We start from the raw sequence: 6,000 nt of genomic DNA, 5'->3' as shown, positions 1-6,000 counted from the left end.
CAAGTATTTCGTTTAGTTTTCGTGACAATGATTTTTTCTTCAACTGCTGATCTAATAATCGTTTTTTCAAAAAATTCTTCACCGTTTGAACTCCTCGTTCAGCTGCTCCGTTTGATTGCGGATGGTACACTGGTGATTTTGTTACCTTGACATTAAGCGATTCCCAATATCGTACAAATTCACTCGAATTAAACGGTGGTCCATTATCGGACACAATTTGTTCTGGCAAACCAACAAATTTGAAAAAATCGTCCAACTTCTCATTTACCTGACTAGCGTTAGTTCCGTTCATTACTGTAGCCTCAATAAATTTAGTGAATGAATCAATAATCAATAGCACCTTTTTACCTTCAAAGTCAAAAAAGTCAATATGGATTCTTTCCATGGGGCTCGCACAACTTGGCCATTTGGACACGACCGTTTCCTTTGGAACACTTCGTCTTAGATCACACACTTCACATTGCTTAAAATAATCCTCAACGTCATTTTGCATTCCTTTCCACCAAAATAAACCTCTAGCTAACATTTTTCCTCTCACAATGCCATCATGATTAGTGTGTAACATCTTTAGTACAATATTTTGCAAAATCTTCGGAATAATTAATCGATCACCGTAAAATAAACAATTGTCTTGGCAGCTTAACGACTTACGCAAATTAAAATAATACTTCAATTTTACCGGAACTTGATTAGGCCATCCCGACAGTACAAAATCCAACACTTGAGCAAGAGTTTCATCTCTCGCCGTAAAATCCGCTACATCACTTGTTTTCAAGGGTAATTCAGGACATTGCTCCAACACGTTTATGGACAGTTCCTCAATATCTGTTCCGTCAGATACTGGTAATCTGGACAAAGCATCAGCATTTGCCAAACATCGACTTGGTCTGTACTCAAACTCATAGTCGTACATGGACAAAATCACCGCCCACCTTTGTAGCCTAGACGCCGAAATCACTGATGTTCCTTTCCGAGGGTGGTAAATTTCCTTCAACGCCTCACAGTCTGATACCAGCTTGAAGCGATGCCCGTAAATGTATTTGTGGAATCGCTTTACAGCAAAAATTATTGCTAAAGCTTCCCGGTGAAGCTGTGAATAATTCTTTTCAGCAGGAGATAACGTACACGAGGCAAAAAGAACTGGTTTTTCTTCTCCGTCTACAATGTGGGATAAGACAGCACCCACACCATAAGGACTTGCATCTGCTGCGACTACAATCGGTTTTTGAGGATCATAGAGCTGTAACAAGTTATTCTCTAAAATGAGCTGTTTGCTTCTTGAAAAACACTCTTCACAATCCGCGTCCCAGACAAATTGTACATCTTTCCGCAGCAATCTGTACAGAACTCTCAACTCTGCTGAGATATTTGGTATAAACTTCGAGTAGTAATTTAACAAGCCAAGGTATGATTGCAGTTCACTAATGTTTGTCGGAGAGGGGGCATTAACAATTGCATCTACTTTTGATTGGTTTGGCCTAATGCCATCTTTGCTAATAGTGTGACCTAAATAATCTACTGATTCCAAGAAAAACTTGCTTTTTTCCACGTTAATCTTCACATTATACCGGCTCAAAATTTCTAGCACACGATCCAAAATACGCCTACACTGTTCTAACGTGCTTGCTCCAATTAGTACGTCATCTAGATAGGACACGCAACCCTCTACGTTCCCCAAAATCTGATCCATAAAGCTTTGGAAGATCGATGGCGCACTTGCCACACCGAATGGCAATCGAACATATTGGAAAAGTCCAACGTGGGTATTAATCGTAAGAAACTGCCGCGAATTCTCTGAAACATTCAGCTGCTGATATGCACCCCGAAGATCAATCACGCAAAAGAATGTGCAATTCGCCAGTCGAGCGAAAATATCGTCGATTCTCGGTAACGGGTAATGTTCTGATCGTAAATATGGATTAATCGTCACTTTGCAGTCAATGCATAACCTCAAACTCCCGTTGGATTTGGGTACAACTACTATGGGAGAAGCCCACTTACTATGTGAGACTCTCTTCAAAATATTTTCCTCACAAAGCCGGTTCAACTCCGCTTCAATGGCAGGGCGTTGTTGAAAAGGAGGTGAATATGCCACGTGGAAGATAGGACTTACATTATCTTCCATGATAACCTCCGCTTCGAAATCTCGAATGGGAGTATTGTCGTTACAAATAACGTTTGGATATTTCAATCGGATGGAATCAACAAGGGAACTTTCAACATGGTTCATACTCACGATACTCTCCTTGAACTTACTCCTCCATCCGGGCCACATGACGTCCATCCATGTACGTCCAAGCAGCGGTCTGAAAGCCTTGTTACTTTCGATCACCACTAGCACTAGCTTTTCACTCGGACCACGTTGATTCTTCGACACATTTGCACTAAATCCTCCGATCACCTTGATACCCTGTCCCGTCACGGTTGAAAATTCATCGTTTATCTTGAACAGCGGTAAGTTCGAAAAGCACTTCTGATACAACCGATCGTTTATCACTGTAGCACAGGCCCCGCTGTCTATTTCGAATTCAATCGGTTGACCTTCAACGAATAACACTTCCGTCACCACACTGCTTTTTCTCAATGGAGTTTCATTCTCCACCAAGTTCAGCTGCATCCGGAGGTTGGCGATTTCTGCTGCGAGCTCCTCACCAGCATCAACCGTACCAACGGTTTGGTTCCTCCTGGGTTCTCGACTACCACTACGATACTGATTTGAACTTTTGCTGTAACACACGTTTGCCGTATGGCCCTGCTTACCACACGCGTAGCATTTCCAGCTTTTCGCTGGGCACTTGCCTTGTTCATGATCACGACCACATTTGTCACAGATTTTTCTTCGGAAATTTTGATTTTTCTGACCGCCATTGCCACTAGCAAATTTCGAACGACTTTTGCTTCTATTTCGGTTGGGCTTACCCGATCGCACCACGTGGGCACTTAACACGTTTTCACGCACCTTATTATCTCTTTCGGCCAGTTCCCAGTTCAGCGCATCTTCCACCGCTTTGTCGAACGTTAAATCTTTCTGCTTTAGCAGATGAGTACGAAACCTGCTGTCGTAAATACCGAACACGAATCTATCACGTAACGCTTCTTTCAAAAACGCATCGAACTCACACTTTTCCGCGAGAGCTTTCAGCTCCACTACATATTCAGTCACCGATTGACCCGCCTTTTGATCCGCTTGATGAAACCGGTAGCGCTCCGAAATCTTATTCACATCTGGCCTGAAGTGTTTTTTCAGTGCCGTCACTAACTCGGCGTACGATTTCGCACTAGCACTCACTGGTTGCGAGAGCTTCTTTAGAATAGCATAAGTGTCCATACCTAAATGCGTCAAAAGAAACGCCACTTTTCTATTTTCCGGAATGTCGTGCAAAAGAAAGTGTTGAATCATCCTTTCCTCATACACCTCGAAATCGTCACCCGCGACGTAATTCTCGAACGATCCGAAATTCGTCACTACGGGCTTGTTTTCTTCGGTCATTTTTAACCTCACTTATCGCGTCTCACTCGTATTGTACAAACGGTAGCTTTTCACTCCACTCCGTTACACGACACACGACACGTGTCTTCAAAACTGGATACGAATTTGTACGCGGACGATACTGTTCACGATTCACTTGTGCTTAACAAACGGTAGCCCTGTCTTCAACTCCGTTACTATCGGTACGCAGCACGTGGTCTTTTCAATTCACTACACTTGTGCACGCTTTCAATCCTACATCCTTCGTCGCCACAATTGTTCTATTCGGGGGCATTCGGAGGTTATGTAGTGAAACACACTCGTACGATCTAGCACTTTATTCTTACCTATATTTACAGTGGTGTTATCTGCTCGAGAGCTGTCAAGGAAAAAAGAGCACGATACAATGGGTTGTTCTGCTTTTATATAATTTACATTAGTGTTGCCTGATAGGACCTCTATCAACCTAACCGGAAATACATGATTGTTTCGTTAACTTTCGTTAATGTTATCTAGATATACTACAACGGTGAGCTGTTTGCAGAATTTTGTGGCAATAACGACATGGTGATCGGGGGCTCGCTCTTCCCCCATCGGCCAGTGCATAAAGTCACGTGGGTTTCCCGTGATGGACATACCGAGAATCAGATCGACCACATCTGCATCAGCCGAAAATGGAGACGGAGCCTTCTTGATGTCCGGAATAAACGCAGCGCCGACATCGCGTCTGACCATCACCTTCTAATCGGCGAAATCCGCCTGCGCATGGCGCGGATCCAGCGACGGGAGGAGAGACTCGGGCGGCGGTTCAACACACGCCGACTTCAAGATCCAGTGGTAAAAAGGTCTTTTGTTCATGAACTTGAGACTCGAGCTGTGGACGTTCCAGAAGGTGGCAGCGTAGAAGAACAATGGACGGCCATCAAGAATGCCTTTATAGAAACAAGCGAGAACAACTTGGGTGAGCTGCGCACCCAGAGGAAAGAGTGGATCACAGATGAAACCTGGCGGAAGATTGAGGAGCGTAGAGAAGCAAAAGCCACGATAGAGCGGGCGAGAACCAGAGGAGCCAAGAACGAAGCCCGTCAACTGTACTCGGCTCTAGAGAAGGAAGTCAAGCGCTCTTGCAGACGGGAAAAGCGAGCGTGGGTGAACTCCCTGGCCGACGAAGGGGAGCAAGCCGCAAACACTGGCGATATACGCCTCCTCTACGATATCTCACGACGCCTGAGTGGAGCAAGGATGAACCCGAGGATGCCAGTGAAGGACACGACTGGACAATTGCTTACCGACCCCACTGACCAGCTGAAACGCTGGTTTGAGCACTTCGAACAACTTCTTCAAGTTTTGACGGCCAACCAGCCATCAACATCTCGGCATGATCCGCCTAGGGTGCGGCGCATCACTCGCGTCAATTCCGAGGCCCCATCACTGCAGGAGATTGAAGCAGCTATCCGAAGCATGAAATCCAACAAGGCTCCAGGGGTCGATCGCATATCAGCGGAGATGCTCAAAGCTGACCCCATGATATACGCACAAATGTTGCATCAACTATTCTGTAATATCTGGGACACCGCGATTTTTCCGGCCGACTGGATGCAGGGCATCTTAGTGAAGGTCCCAAAGAAGGGGGATCTGACTGTGTGCGACAATTGGCGAGGCATCATGTTACTGTGTATTGTTCTCAAAGTTTTGTGCAAAGTTATCCTGAATCGGATACAGCAGAAGATCGACGCGACTCTCCGACGGCAGCAGGCAGGATTCCGTGCCGGAAGATCTTGTGTGGACCATATTGTCACGCTCCGCATCATTCTGGAGCAGGTCAATGAATTCCAAGAGTCCCTTTATTTGGTATTCATTGACTACGAAAAATCTTTCGACCGTCTCAATCACGAGAATCTGTGGAGCGCCCTGAGACGCAAGGGAGTCCCGGATAAAATCGTCAACCTCATCGAAGCGCAGTATGAGGCTTTCACGTGCAGAGTTCTGCATAACGGAGCCTTATCCGACCCTATCCGGGTAGTCGCTGGTGTGAGACAAGGATGTATACTATCACCGCTACTGTTTCTCATCGTAATCGACGAGATCATGGTAGGTACAATTGACCGTGTACCGAACCGTGGGCTGCTTTGGCAGCCTATCACCATGGAGCATCTCAACGACTTAGATTTGGCTGATGATGTTGCTCTACTAGCACAACGGCGCTCTGATATGCAGAGTAAGCTCAATGACCTAGCCGAACGCTCCTCTGCGGCGGGTCTCACCATCAACTTCAACAAGACCAAATCGTTGGATATCAAAACGGGCAACCCTTCCAACTTTACGGTAGCGGGGTAAGCAGTGGAGAAGGTCGAAAGTTTCCCATATCTTGGCAGCCAAATAGCGTCGGACGGCGGGACCAAGAGCGACATAGGTGCACGAATCAAGAAGGCTAGGGCTGCCTTTGCGAGTTTACGAAACGTATGGAGATCCAACCAGATAAGTCAACGCACCAAAATCCGAACAGCGGAGAACACTCAAAAGCTGCAGGT

The sequence above is a fragment of the Ochlerotatus camptorhynchus genome, unplaced genomic scaffold (assembly GCF_037179485.1).
Source record: "Ochlerotatus camptorhynchus isolate MF236.1 unplaced genomic scaffold, CSIRO-AGI_Acam_v1.1 ptg000196l, whole genome shotgun sequence".
NCBI lineage: Eukaryota > Metazoa > Arthropoda > Insecta > Diptera > Culicidae > Ochlerotatus > Ochlerotatus camptorhynchus.
This window is presented reverse-complemented; position numbering follows the sequence as displayed.